Raw genomic sequence first — 16,977 nt, 5'->3', positions numbered from 1 at the left:
AGTGGTCATTCATGATATCTGGGACTATGCCGAACTATTTCATGTAGGTTTCACCGGGTTAACTCACAGAGCTGATCTAACTCAATTTTGGGGTCCCTTTCTAATGGCCCTTCTGACCACACCCATCAGAATGTGCCCGGCAGACGTCCATTTCCTTACATGGACATGCACATGGACCATTGCTATATACATGAAAATTGGTTAACTTTCCAGCTAGGCTGACCCCCCTGGGCTCCCGGTCTATTATGTTACGTCAAACAACAACAACAACAACCGGTAAATGGTAATAATTACGTTTCATTTATTAGCTCCGCTACCAAAGGTGGATGGAGGTTATGTTTTCACCCCTGTCTGTGTCTGTCTGTTTGTTACTTGCCGGAAAAGATTCCGGCAAGTATGTTGGTTGGTTGGTTTGTCTTAGTCTGTTTGTGCGCAGTACTACGTCTGCATCGTTGCACATAGCATCGCCATACTTTACACACATATTTGTCTTGCCCTGGAATAGACTGTGCCCAATTTTTAACTCTCTAGGCCCAAGGCCTCCATTATGACATCATAATTCGACAAGTACAAAACTTCATCCAATCAAGATGCAATTTCTTGAGCACCATGTCGGCATAAACTGGTGGAGAAAATAATTTAATGATCACGTCATCAGTCATGTGGTTCGGCCGCCATCTTGGAAATACCGAAAAATTTAGCACTATATCCCTGAAAGTGCTGAATAGAAAAAATTGAGACATGGCATTGTAAAGAACTCTTCATGGGGAATAAAATATGTTAATGATGATGTCACAGGTCCCTCCATTATGACGTCAAAATTCGACAAGTACAAAACTTCATCTGATCAACATGTAATTTCTTGAGCATAATCTAGGAATAAATTAGTTTAAAAAAACAAAATGATGACGTCATCGGTCACGTGGTTCGGCCGCCATATTTTTAATTCCGGCAAGTCCTCGGTCTCTGACCGATTTCTAGTCTGTTTGTCCGTTTGTCCGTTTGTGAACAAGATATCTCAAAAGGTTGTGGACAGATTCAAACGAAAATTGGCAGAGAGGTAGTGTATGTGACGAGGACGAAATTATTAAATTTGGGTGAAGATCTGGATTCGGATCCGCCAAGTAGAATTTTTAAAGTTATTCTTCACCATTGGGAGATAGGGTCAAAAGCGATACAAAGCAGGATATCTCAAAAAGTTATGGATGGATTTGGACAAAACTTGGTGGAGACGTTGGGTGTTTGACAAAGACGATTGCGATTCGATTTTGGTGAAGATCTGAATATGGATTCGGATATGAGATTTTTTTTTTTTTAAAGTGATTCTTCACCATTCAGTGAATGAATGAATGAATGATCGTTTTGAGGCCATTTTTCCCCGCTAGAGCGGGGGTTAGCCTTGCGGGCCCCATGACCTCATGGTTCCCTGTTTGAGGCAATGTTTTTATGGCCGGATGCCCTTCCTGACGCCAACCCTTAGTCGCCTCTTACGATGTGCAGGGATACGGTGTACCTATGCTAAATCGGGGTACACACCGGGATCATTCATCCCAGCAAGCTGGTACTCAATTTGCCGACCTCGGAAGGATGACAGGCTGAGTCAACCCCCCTGGCGTTAATTCAGCGATCGACCGGGATTCGAACCCAGGATCCTAGGATCCCAAGCCGGCACCCTAACCGCTCAGCCAACACCAGGCTTCACCATTGAGTGACAGGGCTATAAAAACCATATAGCAGGATATCTCAAAAAATTATGGATATATTTGGACGAAACGTGGTGGAGAGGTTGGGTGTGTGACAAGGAAGAATCGATTCAATTTTGGTGAAGATCCGGATCCGGCTAGTATGTATTTTTAAGTGATTTGTCACCATTGGGAGACAGGGTCAAAAAACGATACAAAGCAGGATATCTAAAAAAGTTGTGGACGGATGATTACGATTAATTGTGATTGTGTCTTGTGATTTTCTGGTCTCGTCTGAGATACAAAACGTAAACTGTTCACCTGGCGGAGGTATGCTCTCTACTGAGTGCCGTTCTAGTTTGTCTGTCTGTTTGTTTGTCTGTCTGTATGTGAAGAAAATATCTTAAAAAGTTGTGGACGGATTCAGATGAAATTTGGTGGTGAGGTTGGGTGTGCGACAAGGAAAAATTAATTCGGTTTGGTGAAGATCTGAATCCAGATCCGGATACAATAGTTTTTAAATTTTAAAAGTGATTCTTCACCATTGAGTGATCGGGCAAAAAACGATATGTAGCATGATATTTCAAAAATTTGTGGATGATTTATGACAAAGTTTGTTATTATGCAACACTTATCTTGCCAGATCGGCATGCCAGATGGCTTTTTATTTCATATTTCCTTCGGTCTCTATTTAAAAGGCATTTGTTGTTGATTCAAGTCAAAGTAACTTAAGGTGACTTGTTACTAAAAAAGAATGACATTTTCAAATTTTGTACAAAATTACTCTTCAGAGTGTGGAGAATCACAATTAAACACAAAAAAAACCCAGAATAAATATGTTAAACAACAACAACATGCATTTTAAGGCCATTTTCCCTGCTAGAGCGGAAGTTAGCCTTGCGGACCCCATGACAATCTTCTCCATCTTGCCCTATTTTCTGCATCTCTCCTTGTTAACCCGCTTGCCCGCATTTCTTCTTCGACCATCTTTAGCCAAGTCTTTCTCGGTCTTCCCCATCCTCTACTTCCTTCGACATTCATTTCCATCACTCTTCTCAACCAGTCACTTTCCTCCTTCCTCAACACATGACCAAACCATCTCAACCTATTCCTCTTCACAGCATCAATCACAGGCTCTATTCCCATCATTTTTCGCAATTCATCATTTGTCTTCCTCTCTCTCAACGATACTCCACACATCCACCGAACCATTCGCATTTCCACCCTTTCCAGCCTTCGTTGCTGCTCTACGTTCATTACCCATGTCTCGCTCCCATAAATCGCATAGAATAAATATGTTAAGACAAACAAAAATCATGATTAACATGTGTCTCTTTTGGAAGCGTCTATCTACCATATAAAACACGCGTGTGTGTGTGTGTGTATGTGTGTGTGTGTGTGTGTGTGTGTGTGTGTGTGTGTGTGTGTGTGTGTGTGTGTGTGTGTGTGTCCGTCCCTTCATAAGGCTCAGTTTTAAAGGCTTTGAGTATTGCTTTAGGAGGGATTTGAGTGGGGGTGGGAGAAGTGTGGAGAGGGGGGGAGTGGGGGGAAGGGTTGGGTTTAAGAGGCAATCTTTGAACACGACTGTGTGACCACTGATTAAAAGACCTAAAAGACTGAGGATCCAAAAGACCCCAAGGACCCAGAAGATCCCAAAGACCCAATAGACCCCAAACACTCAAAATACCCAAAGACCCAAAATACCCTGTAGACTGTTAAAGACACAAAATATAATGAAGCCCTAGAAGACCCCTAGGACCGAGAAGACCCAAAAGATTGTAAAGACCCAAAAGACCGTGAAGACCCAAAAGACCCAAACAATCCCAAGGACCCAAATGACAAAAATGACCCAAAAGACCCCAAGGACTCAGAAGAACCCCAAGTACTCAGAAGATACAAAATACCCCAAAGACCCAATTAACCCCAAACACCCAAAATACCCCAAACACCCAAAATACGCCAGACCCAAAAGACTGAAAAGACCCAAAAGACTGAAAATACCCTGAAGACCTAATGGACCCCAAAGACCCAAAATTTTGGTAAGACCCAAAAGACCTCAAGGATCCAGAAGACCCCGAAGACCCAATAGAACCCAAACACCCAAAATACCTGAAGACCCAAAATACACCCCTGGAATGGTTGATCAGAGTTGTGATGGCAATGTACGAGAGAGCGCGCACAGCTGTAAGGACGAAGGACGGGAACAGTGGTGAGTTTGAGGTGAAGGTGAGAGTGCATCAGGGGTCGGTACAAAGTCCACTACTATTTGTAGCTGTGTTGGAAATGCTGACTCGGAACGTAAAGGAGGGTATACCATGGGAGTTGTTGTATGCAGATGATCTGGTGTTGATTGCAGAAAGTATGGATGGACTGAAGGAGAAGATGAACAAGTGGAAGGAATGTATGGAGACATAAGGTCTGAAGGTGAATATCAGAAAAACGAAGGTGATGGCAAGTGGTAAAGCATGTGGTGAGGTGGAAAGAACTGGGAAGTGGCCGTGTGCTGTGTGCAGGAAGGGTGTCGGAGTGAATTCCATTCAATGTACAATGTGCGCTGAGTGGGTTCATCAAAAATGTAGTGGTTTGAGAGGGTCATTAACCAGTGTGGCAGCTACATTCAAGTGTAAGGTGTGCACAGAGGGAGCTGCAGATGGAGGAAATGTTGAGTTGGATCTTGGAGACGACGTGAAGCTGGAAGGTGTGAAAACATTTTGTTACCTAGGAGACATGCTGAATGGAGAAGGTGGATCAGACTCGGCAACGGTTGCTCGAGTGAGATGTGCATGGAAGAAGTTTCGGGAACTGAGTGGCATGCTGACGAGGAGGGGAGTGCCGTTGAAGCTGAAGGGAAAGGTGTATGCTGCATGTGTGAGAAGTGTTATGATTTATGGGAGCGAGACATGGGTAATGAACGTAGAGCAGCAACGAAGGCTGGAAAGGGTGGAAATGCGAATGGTTTGGTGGATGTGTGGAGTATCGTTGAGAGAGAGGAAGACAAATGATGAATTGCGAAACATGATGGGAATAGAGCCTGTGATGGATGCTGTGAAGAGAAACAGGTTGAGATGGTTTGGTCATGTGTTGAGGAAGGATGAAAGTGACTGGTTGAGAAGAGTGATGGAAATGAATGTAGAAGGAAGTAGAGGACGGGGAAGACCGAGAAAGACTTGGCTAAAGATGGTCGAAGAAGAAATGCGGGCAAGGGGGTTAACAAGGGGAGATGCAGAAAATAGGGCAAAATGGAGAAGATTGTCATGGGGACCGCCAGGCTAACCCCCGCTCTTGCAGGGAAAATGGCCTTAAAATGCCTGTTGTTGTTGTTGTTGGTCAAGTGTACCATAGGTCGAGTGCAAAGCAGACGAGGACTTGCTTTGCATTTCGAGATGCTTTCTAGTTGTGTTCCTTTCATTACAGATTATTCATAAAACTATTCCAATGTGGCCCCAACTCTGCACTTGCACTGGAGAAAAATGCATAGTAAAAGTTTTTAATCCATTTTAATGGTAATCCATTTTGTAATGTGTGCTTTTGTAATGGTATAGCAATCCATTTTGAGAATAATTTTGTAAACCGATTGACCTTTAAAAAATTTTTTAAATTCATTATGCTTGAAAAAAATTTGTAAACTCATTATCCTTTAAAATTTTTTTGTAAACTGACAATCCATTTTGTAAACTGTAATTGTATTTTGTAAACTAATAATTTTGTAATTTGTAAGCTGTAATAGATTTGTAAACTGACAATCCATTTTGTAAACTGTAATTGTATTTTGTAAACTAATAATTTTGTAATTTGTAAGCTGTAATAGTTTTGTAAACTGACAATCGTTTTGAGGAATCCTATTTTTGGAATCGGCAAATTCACTAATGTACCTCCATTAGTTGCCATGACATATACCATCAACAATTAGAGTGATTCAGTGTGTATACATTATTTTGAATCACCTGTGTAAAGGTGGGGAACTCTGTCATGCATACAGTAGGGGTGAAATTGTACCTTTTCTTGAATATACTTGAGACCAACTCTTCTTCGTTTTTTTGGGAATGCTTGTTGAGCCTCCTGTCATCACTTTTATTTCCTTTTTGCATTTTGATTTCGAACTGGCAGTTAAACGAGTATTGCAGATTTGCTAAGTTTGTCCTTCATTCTAAGGCGCTGCATTCTCAGCATGTTTTCCTGCGTAGCAAAGCCGGTTGGTGATGGAGGAATGAGGTATGTTCGTGGCCCTGAGGTTGTTTGGCTTTTTCCTGCTGTTTTTTGGTGACCACAGATGTCCAGTATTGGCTGTGAGATTTGTTCTCTCTCTGCCCCACTTGGCATGAGGGGTTGTGCCATCCCTTCTTTTATATTGTGCAAATGAGTGCCTTATTCTTCTTTTTCTTCATTGTTTAAAGGAGAACATATTATTCACTTGGACTGTGCTTTTTTTGGTTTTGTTACATTCAGATAGTTCTTTGGCGAACTGTTGTTTTGTAACCGAGTGGCATTTTCTGCCAATTTAGAAGGTGTTTGAGAGTCAAATGCCGGCAGACAGGATGCCCAGTTTAACGTCCATCTAAGAGATGGCGCACACATTGACGAATCACCCTGCCTGCGGAACATGAGGATTGCAATTTATTGTTTGGTCGGGATTCAAACCCCAGGGTAGACAGTTTATGGGCGAGTGTGCGTATCTCGAGGCCATCCTGCCAGCCTAACAATACAATAGTGACCTGTTGAAAAAGCTCTGTTTCCAGATGTTTGGAATCCAAATCGCTGGTGGAAAGGTCAACTCTCGGAATCTTTGTCCTGTTCTCAGATTAATGTCCCAGACCCGGTTGCTTGTGCTTTTCGGATCTTTTGTCATTTTGTGATCTCTGCACCTTTAAAGGAAGGATAAGGAACTTTAACACAGGAGGCAATATGGCTCAACCTGTCTGTGGTACATCAACGCCACGTTGATCAAATCTATTGGTTTATTGACACAATTATTTGGGGATGGGCTAACGAGGAGGAAGAGGCGGCGGAGGTTGACTAGGGGACAATGGGGGCAGGCACAGAGACATCACTAGCATATTGTGTTGCTGCCTGACTTTGCCACTCCCTTTCCCTTCTCCTCAGCAAAGGTTTTCAGGCAGGTACACATTCATTGAGACTACTTTTCCTTAACGTGTATCTTATTGTTCTTGAAGAATCATTAGCACCTGCACTTTCAGCTAAGTCATTCTCAGGAACTTTATTGGATCATCGTATATACGTTGTATCTTTGCAGTCCAGTCCTCAAATTTCTCTCCTCATTAAATCACGTTCCGCTTCGTGCAACTACGTTGTGCTATGAGCCCTTTTGTGCATGCGCTGTGTGTGCTTACAGTGACTTGGTTCGGCTCCATCGGCACTTTTTACCAGCTAGGATGAAATCTGAGATTCAAATCGTCTTTTAAACATAATTTTCAACATTTAGACGAAAGAGTGACAATTTCAAAAATGGTTAACCATAATTCTTATGTTCCAGAATGCAAATCGGACTCGCGGAAATAAGGGAACATGAGAAATACCCGTGGATGAGAGGAGCCGGGTTCATACCAATTCTTATTGGTACAAGCGAGCAGTAGCAGTGGATATAACACACACACACACACACACACACACACACACACACACACACACACACACACACACACACACACACACACACACACACACACACACACACACACACACACACGGAGTGGATATATAACACACACACAAGTACACACACACAAGTAAGGATGCTTCTCATTTTAGCAATAGATGCAAAAATCTAATATAATTTATTTTGTGGCCCGGAACCAAACAAACAATATATTTATAACAGCCCTCACAGCTCCTGTAGCTCAAACTCCCATACCAGCACCCCCCCCCCCCCCAGCCCCGACCCTCCTCAACATGATTAATAGTAAATATCATCAATATAAAATGACCCTGAACATTGAAAAGCCACAGATATGTCCTCCCCATTGGTGTTCAGAAGCACCAAATCCAGACGCACACTCAATTCACTGGTAGCGATCGATTCGTCGATAGTTTGTGCAGCACTTGCCATCCACTTGGGCCTTGTGCTGACACATGATCAGGGGTTTGCAGTATGAGTGCCTCCCCCGTTTGGTGAGCTGGGAAAGTTCTCCAAGTCTTTTGTTGTGCAGGGGCACAGCCCTTTTCTTCGGTACTTTTCAAACTATTTTCGACTTATTGTAGAGCTTTGCGAGCCATTTCAGGTAACGATGCTTATCCCAGACACATTATGTAAAGTTCTTTCTTTTGCCCCAAATACTCAAGTTTCCTGGGGTTTCTGCGCATGCACACCAAGCATTCTTAGACCGTGGGCCGAGCCCCTATTTTGTTTACTTCCGTGACCCACCATGCATATCTACCTGCATTTATAATATGTTGTGTAAAAATATTACAGAATTAATATCTGAAACTCGTCAACCACAACACTTGCACATATTTTCAAAATGTGGAAAAAAACACCCAAAATGTTGACGATCTTTTAAATAAATATTGTTCAATCACAGCACGTGTAACATAGGTCACGAGTGGCCGTGAGCGTGAATCAGCCAATGGCGCGCTTCGTTTCAGACTGAACATACGGTACTGGCACAGCTGTCATGGCGACTTACATGTCGTCAGATGCAGCTACGGAAGGCGAAGATTCTGATGTTAGTTCTATGGGGTTTTGCGTCATGCATGTCGTCAATACACACAGCAGAGTGATTCCATTTTTAAAATATTTTTAAATAAGATTTAATAAGATTTTAAATAAGTTAATTTTTAATAAACGTTATTTTTAATAACATTCCAATTCATGTTTTAATAAGATCTTTTTGGATCATGGATCCAAAACCTTGATCTTTTCTACCCCCGCTAATTCACCCCAGATCCACTTTTTTGAAATTCCAACTTCTTTCCTGGAAGTCCTTGCAGTGTCCATATGTTTTATACCTCTCCCACCTCCCCCCAAGCCCTCTCCCTCCCACAGATCTCTCGATGTCCCTGCTCTCAAATGTTGTGTTTGTGTCCTTCCCATTCTCTCCCGATCTTGTCTTCTGCTCCTCTTATTACATGTTTTATGTGTCGGTTTGACTTTTTGTGTGATTAATGTTAGCTCTTTCACGAGCCTCGATGTTGTATACAACAAAAAAAAGAAAAAAAAAAGTAAAACAAAAAAAAGAGCCTTGATACCTAGTTTGATAATTAATTTCAGTTCATGAAGAGTTGAAAAAAATACATCACTCAGTTTGATATTAAAATTTGAATGGCCATCTGGTAAAAAATGATGGCATCATTTCCTGTAGGAACCTCGGTGGGAAGGACAGAAAATCACCCACACTCCTGGACAGTTTCCCCATCTCTACATAGACTACATACTTTATCTATCTATAATTCCAGTAATCTCTGTACGTCTGTACGTCTGTACGTTTGTCTGTGACCGCTGTTTCTCGACAACTACCGGTCCGATATACTTGAAACTTGCCAGGTATATTGCTGGGGACCCGAGGATGTGCCTTTTCAAGGTTTGAAATTAATCGGACAAGTACTTACCGAGCTATGGCGATTTAGCCGTTCGCCGTTCGCTTTGCCGTTGCGAATGGACCAAACCATTCATGTAAATAGAGGGGGGGGGGGGGTTCTGTGGTCGTTCGCTTTGGCTTTGCGAATGGACCAAACCATTCATGTAAATAGAGGGGGGGGGGTTCTGTGGTCGTTCGCTTTGGCTTTGCGAATGGACCAAACCATTCATGTAAATAGAGGGGGGGGGGGTTCTGTGGTCGTTGCGAATGGACCAAACCATTGTTTTTTTTTTGCAGTTTTTTTTTTTTTTGCAGTTTTTTTTTTTTTGCAAGGAACGGGCACCCACGTACGGGCACGTCCTAGCTTATATATAGTACGGGCATGCCCTAGTCTATCTATAATTCCAGTAATCTCTGTCTGTACGTTTGTACGTCTGTTTGTCTGTGACCGCTGTTTCTCGACAACCACGGGTCCGATATACTTTTAACTTGCCAGGTATATTGCTGGGGACCCGAGGATGTGCCTTTTCAAGGTTTCATATTAATCGGACAATTACTTACCGAGCTATGTCCAAAAAACGATTCAACCAATCAGAGAGCAGCGAACGATCGCGTGTGCCGAACGTGGCGGACACACTCTGCCTCGGACGGCACATTTGAGAGCGTATTCATTTATTTCACGTTTGCAAACTATGTTGGCGTTAAACTATGTTTTAAAACTAATAAAACCGAATTTGCGATTCATTCGCTTTCCTGCGCGTTTGTGCACGCGATGGCGATTTCTTTACCAAACTCCGGAAGCCGTTCGCTTTGGACCAAACCATTGCATGTAAATAGAGGGGGGGGGGATTGTCACCGTACTCGCAAGCCGTTCGCTTTGGACCAAACCATTTCATGTAAATAGAGGGGGGGGGGATATAATTTTAGATATAGATATAGTACGGGCAATGCCCTAGTATTTAGAATTCCCATTCAGTTATACACAAAAAAAAAAAAAAAAAACCACCTTTAGAGGCCATTTTTCCCCGCAAGCGGGGGTTGGCCTTTTTCGGGAACTGTGGTAGTTGTTGTTTTTCGGTCCCCTTTTTGAAGCAATGTTTTACGGCCGGATGCCCTTCCTGACGCCAACCCTTTTTGCCGCCTTTAACGACAAACAGGGAATTACCAGTGAACTGGTACTCAATTAGCCGACCTCGGAAGTTACGTTAATTTTCGGAAGGATGACAGGCTGAGTCAACCCCCCTGGCGTTAATTCAGCGATTGACCGGGATTCGAACCCAGGATTCTCGGATCCTAAGCCGGCACCCTAGCCGCTAGCCCAACACCATTCAGTTATACACAGCTATATAATAATGGACACAAGATGGCGCTATAGTTTTTTGCTAATTGGCATAACTAATTAATGTGCACCATTTTGCACTGACGAGTTATTAAGTCTATACAAGTGATTTTTTTAAACTAAATATCTGCAAAATTTCAGCTCGATACCAGAGGTGGGTCACGAAAGTAAAAAACTGGACACATTTTGCTTGTTTGGCCCATGGTCTATCTGGGTGGATTATGCCATTTTGAAAGTCACATATTGGTAATAGATTGAATTCCATACGTCTGCTTCGCTGGGCCCAAGCCATAGGTCGAAGGGGAAGTAATATTTGACGTTGTGTATTCTTTCCTGAAGGCTTAATAAGACTTCCATTCAATATATACTGGTATCTCCTGACTGCAGGTTTGTCCATTGCCTCCGGGCGATCATAACTTGTAAGGTTGCCTGTTGTCTCCTGAAAGAATAAGTTTTTTTTTCTCATCATGTGCAGCAACTTTGGCTTGGATAAGATTCTGAAGTACTGTAAATGGGGAAGAAATGCCCTACCAAAAAGCTGGTTTATGGACACTGCTGAGCAGCATACGGCCGGATGGTTTGACTGAGTTACGTTAATTGTTTGCCCCCCCCACCCCACCCCACACACACACACCAGAGGTAGGCAGTAAAATTGTAACTTACACTTTGAGGATAAATGCTGACAGAGGAAGATCAAAGATGACATTGAAAGACCTGAATTGGAGAGATGAGGACAAAATGGACCATGTTGAGGGAATGAACGGACGAGATACTCGAGTCAAGTTAAATTAACACAAGATTGTAGCAAGAATTTTATTCGTGATATTCTGTCATGCAGTCAGGAGGCAGAGGCGTGGTTTTAAGAAATTGGGCGGTGCAGTGAGGAGGAAGAGGCGTGGTTTTAAGAGATTGGGTGGTGCAGTCAGGAGGCAGAGGCGTGGTTTTAAGAGATTGGGCGGTGCAGTGAGGAGGAAGAGGCGTGGTTTTAAGAGATTGGGTGGTGCAGTCAGGAGGCAGAGGCGTGGTTTTAAGAAATTGGGCGGTGCAGTGAGGAGGAAGAGGCGTGGTTTTAAGAGATTGGGTGGTGCAGTCAGGAGGCAGAGGCGTGGTTTTAAGAAATTGGGCGGTGCAGTGAGGAGGAAGAGGCGTGGTTTTAAGAAATTGGGCGGTGCAGTGAGGAGGAAGAGGCATGGTTTTAAGAAATTGGGCAGTGCAGTGAGGAGGAAGAGGCATGGTTTTAAGAGATTGGGTGGTGCAGTGAGGAGGCAGAGGCGTGGTTTTAAGAGATTGGGTGGTGCAGTGAGGAGGAAGAGGCATGGTTTTAAGAAATTGGGCAGTGCAGTGAGGAGGAAGAGGCATGGTTTTAAGAGATTGGGTGGTGCAGTGAGGAGGCAGAGGCGTGGTTTTAAGAAATTGGGCGGTGCAGTGAGGAGGAAGAGGCGTGGTTTTAAGAAATTGGGCGGTGCAGTGAGGAGGGAAGGGGCGTGGTTTTAAGAAATTGGGGGCTGTAGTGAAGAGGAAGAGGCATGGTTTTAAGAAATTGGGCAGTGCAGTGAGGAGGAAGAGGCATGGTTTTAAGAGATTGGGTGGTGCAGTGAGGAGGAAGAGGCACGGTTTTAAGAAATTGGGTGGTGCAGTGAGGAGGAAGAGGCATGGTTTTAAGAGATTGGGTGGTGCAGTGAGGAGGAAGAGGCATGGTTTTAAGAAATTGGGCAGTGCAGTGAGGAGGAAGAGGCATGGTTTTAAGAAATTGGGTGGTGCAGGGATGAGGAAGAGGCATGGTTTTAAGAGATTGGGTGGTGCAGTGAGGAGGAAGAGGCATGGTTTTAAGAGATTGGGTGGTGCAGGGAGGAGGAAGAGGCATGGTTTTAAGAGATTGGGTGGTGCAGGGATGAGGAAGAGGCATGGTTTTAAGAGATTGGGTGGTGCAGTGAGGAGGAAGAGGCATGGTTTTAAGAGATTGGGTGGTGCAGGGAGGAGGAAGAGGCATGGTTTTAAGAGATTGGGTGGTGCAGTGAGGAGGAAGAGGCATGGTTTTAAGAGATTGGGTGGTGCAGGGAGGAGGAAGAGGCATGGTTGAAAGAAATTGGACAGTGCAGTGAGGAGGAAGAGGCATGGTTTTAAGAAATTGGGCGGTGCAGTGAGGAGGAAGAGGCGTGGTTTTAAGAAATTGGGCGGTGCAGTGAGGAGGAAGAAGCGTGGTTTTAAGAAATTGGGCGGTGCAGTGAGGAGGAAGAGGCATGATTTTAAGAGATTGGGTGGCGCAGTGAGGAGGAAGAGGCATGGTTTTAAGAGATTGGGTGGCGCAGTGAGGAGGAAGAGGCATGGTTTTCAGAGATTGGGTGGCGCAGTGAGGAGGAAGAGGCATGGTTTTAAGAGATTGTGTGGCGCAGTGAGGAGGAAGAGGCATGGTTTTAAGAGATTGGGTGGCGCAGTGAGGAGGAAGAGGCATGGTTTTAAGAGATTGGGCGGTGCAGTGAGGAGGAAAAGGCATGATTTTAAGAGATTGGGTGGCGCAGTGAGGAGGAAGAGGCATGGTTTTAAGAGATTGGGTGGCGCAGTGAGGAGGAAGAGGCATGGTTTTAAGAGATTGGGTGGCGCAGTGAGGAGGAAGAGGCATGGTTTTAAGAGATTGTGTGGCGCAGTGAGGAGGAAGAGGCATGGTTTTAAGAGATTGGGTGGTGCAGTGAGGAGGAAGAGGCATGGTTTTAAGAGATTGGGTGGCGCAGTGAGGAGGAAGAGGCGTGGGTTTAAGAGATTGGGTGGTGCAGTGAGGAGGAAGAGGCATGGTTTTAAGAGATTGGGTGGCGCAGTGAGGAGGAAGAGGCGTGGTTTTAAGAGATTGGGCGGTGCAGTGAGGAGGAAGAGGCGTGGTTTTAAGAGATTGGGCGGTGCAGTGAGGAGGAAGAGGCATGGTTTTAAGAGATTGGGTGGTGCAGTGAGGAGGAAGAGGCATGGTTTTAAGAGATTGGGTGGTGCAGTGAGGAGGAAGAGGCATGGTTTTAAGAGATTGGGTGGTGCAGTGAGGAGGAAGAGGCATGGTTTTAAGAGATTGGGTGGTGCAGTGAGGAGGAAGAGGCATGGTTTTAAGAGATTGGGTGGTGCAGTGAGGAGGAAGAGGCATGGTTTTAAGAGATTGGGTGGCGCAGTGAGGAGGAAGAGGCATGGTTTTAAGAGATTGGGTGGCGCAGTGAGGAGGAAGAGGCATGGTTTTAAGAGATTGGGTGGTGCAGTGAGGAGGAAGAGGCATGGTTTTAAGAGATTGGGTGGCGCAGTGAGGAGGAAGAGGCATGGTTTTAAGAGATTGGGTGGCGCAGTGAGGAGGAAGAGGCGTGGTTTTAAGAGATTGGGTGGCGCAGTGAGGAGGAAGAGGCATGGTTTTAAGAGATTGGGTGGCGCAGTGAGGAGGAAGAGGCATGGTTTTGAGAGATTGGGTGGCGCAGTGAGGAGGAAGAGGCATGGTTTTAAGACATTGGGTGGCGCAGTGAGGAGGAAGAGGCATGGTTTTAAGAGATTAGGTGGCGCAGTGAGGAGGAAGAGGCATGGTTTTGAGAGATTGGGTGGCGCAGTGAGGAGGAAGAGGCATGGTTTTAAGAGATTGGGTGGCGCAGTGAGGAGGAAGAGGCGTGGTTTTAAGACATTGGGTGGCGCAGTGAGGAGGAAGAGGCATGGTTTTAAGAGATTGGGTGGCGCAGTGAGGAGGAAGAGGCGTGGTTTTAAGAGATTGGGTGGTGCATGGAGGAGGAAGAGGCGTGGTTTTAAGTAATTGGGCGTTGCAGTGAAGAGGAAGAGGCGTGGTTTAAGATATTGGGCGTGGTTCCTGGAAGACTAACAATGTGTTACTACCGGTATTTTATTTAGTAACGACTTAAATGATCTTTATGAAAATAACAATTGCAAAGAGATGCACGTTTCCACATAGCCACTGGGTAAATGTCCCATCGGGGTTGATTGAGCTGAGCAAACGTGCGGATTACCTTGAAAACATTTCAAAATGGGATTCGAGGCTTTTCGAGCTCTATATATCGCTACCTCACACCATCAGAGACTCCTCCTCACTCACCACATTCAAAACATCACTCAAGACGCACCTGTTCAACACTGCATTCAACATTTAACCCACAGCATCTAACCCCTGACTATCTCCTCTCCTTCTCCCTCCTTTGTGCTTTGAATATTTGCCTGTTGATTCTTCTTTTTTTGCAATTGTTTTTATGTTTTGCTATGCATTATGTTTTGCACTCTGTCAAAGCGTCTTTGGGCTTCCTGAAAAGCGCTATATAAAATAAATGCATTATTATTATTATTATATATATATATATATATATATATATATATATATATATATATATATATATATATATATATATATATATATATATATATGTGATGGCCTTCAAAATAATGTTGCTTCTACCCAACTGTTTATTTTCCTTTAAACTTGAGCAACAGTTTTCGAGAGGCGAACAGACATGTCGTGGCTGCTGTTCATGAAACACGCCTTGGGGGAAACGGGGAAGGGGAAACCCTCAACCTTCCATGAGCCTCGACCTTGTATACCAACAAACCGAATAAATACACTTTGTTTTCGTAACCACCTTTACATGCAAATTAAAGTCCATTTCATCAACAGTTATTCCTTGTATTCCTTTCCCCTGTACTTTATCCACATACTCACTGATGTCTGATGAACCTGTGTGGAGATCGCCGTACTGTACTCGCAGCACACACCTGTATGCACCCTTTATTTAATTTTACTGCTATCGTCAGTACAATTTGTATATTCACTAACGGAAATGCTTCCACAAACTTGTGACCATTCGTGCACTTTTTCTTTTGTTCACCTCGTGAGAGCACGTGACGTGTGCTAAACGAAGGAATGACGGTGAAAAGTTCTCGTTTAGTTGGGCTTTCACGTCTGTTATATTATTATGCTTAATATGAAATGTCATCCAGTCTCCAGTGAAGATTTTCCACATGGGTCATACCAGCCACGCCCACCTCACCTCACCGCACCGCACCGCACAACCTTGTCCTTTGTACTCACGCAGGTCTCCTCGTGAGGTGCGTTGACGTTCCATGGCTGTATGTTTTCCACAATGCCCACAGCGCGGCCATCCGGGTTACATAAGCCTTTAACGCCGTGAACACGATGAATAATGCGCACGACGGCACGAACGTTGCCGCCTGCGTTTTGTTTGCGCGGCGAGCACGCCGGGCCACGGCCGGCCCCTTCCTGCTCGGCCTTTTGTCGTGCTGCATCGGGGCCATGGGGAGGGAGGGAAGACAGATTAGCTGATAGGACGCGCCGGGGAGCTAAGAAGGAAAAACAAAGGGAAAAGAGATTTGCTGAAAACCAGGTCGTGAGTTTTGACGTAATTTCCTTTGTGCGAAGAGTACGTCGACTTGGTCGGCGTTTGCCAGCAAGTCTTGGATTGAGGGGGGGGAGTTTAAAGCGCACCTAAAGGGAAAGTAGCGAAACCTGTGAAGATTGGAAACAAATAAAGGGAGTATATCGAACACGAACACAAGAGGAGATTGAAAATGTGGGCGTGAGAGGGAACGCGCGTGGGCGGGCTCTAGCCGTAAACGTCATCGTTGCGTCACATTCTTCTGACCAATTGCACAATAGTCCTGGGAGGGTGGGTCGCCGCAATGCATTCCCTCCCGCCGCTGGCGCAGAAACTGTTCCCCTGTCTCTGCTTGGTTAGATCGTGCGGCGGCTACTCATCGTAGTTCTTGCGCCGCCATCTTGGTTCGAGAAACGCGGGCCGAGCAAGCTGTCGGATTTCGCGTCCATAGGCTACGCGAGGCGGGAGCGCCGGACGACGGGGCCCGTGGGCACGAGCGGTGAAGATTCTGAGAGAGCCGGGTGTGCGAGAGAGCGACGCGAGGCTGGACAGGGATTTTTTTGTGCCCTGCCGAACGCGGCGGGGAGGGTGCGACGGCGCGAAGTGGTGCGGCGGGGGAAAGGGGGATTTGGAAATGCAGACGGGACGAGCGTGGAGGCGGGAAGTGATGCGGCCTGTGTGAGGGTTCGGTACAGGTGGGGCACAGCGTCTTCACGGCTCTCCTTCTACAACCCTCGGTTGCTATTGTCTTTGAACTGTTTGATTGCAGCGGTTGTCCGTGCGCGGTGTACCACAACAACAGACGTGTCCACGGGTCACGTGGATCACAACGACGGGCAAAAGGAAGGGCGGGTGGCGGTGCGTACTTGTTTTTGTTTCCCTTTGTAATTAATAAGTGAGTGCATTGTACCTTTATTGTTTAACATCTGCCTGTACCTGTATAACACGCTGCGTTATGAAGGTGTGAGGTTGGGGGGAGGGGAGGATATGGGCCTGGGAGGGCGAGGGGGGCGGGTGTGGCCCCTATCCACGTCACGTGGCATCCGCTCGTCGCTGTGAAATAATATAAACAC

At 45.1% G+C, this 16,977-nt stretch overlaps 1 protein-coding gene across 6 annotated transcripts in view; it reads left to right on the top strand.

Moving 5' to 3' along the window:
* The window catches only part of LOC137428973 (KAT8 regulatory NSL complex subunit 1), a 241,691-nt gene that overhangs the window by 16,372 nt on the left and 208,342 nt on the right, over positions 1–16,977 (top strand). For 2 of the 6 annotated variants that reach the window (XM_068118909.2, XM_068118906.2), the window contains exon 1: positions 16,246–16,762. The exons of 2 other annotated variants lie outside the window; for them this stretch is intronic. The gene's annotated coding sequence lies outside the window, so the exon portion shown is untranslated. Of the gene's footprint in view, positions 1–16,245; positions 16,763–16,977 lie in introns of those variants that run through there. 2 more of the 6 variants (XM_078780890.1, XM_068118908.2) reach the window with 2 other exon arrangements.

This window comes from Myxine glutinosa, chromosome 6 (genome assembly GCF_964187855.1).
Source record: "Myxine glutinosa chromosome 6, kmMyxGlut1.1, whole genome shotgun sequence".
NCBI classification, from domain to species: Eukaryota; Metazoa; Chordata; class Myxini; order Myxiniformes; family Myxinidae; genus Myxine; species Myxine glutinosa.
This window is presented reverse-complemented; position numbering and strand designations above follow the sequence as displayed.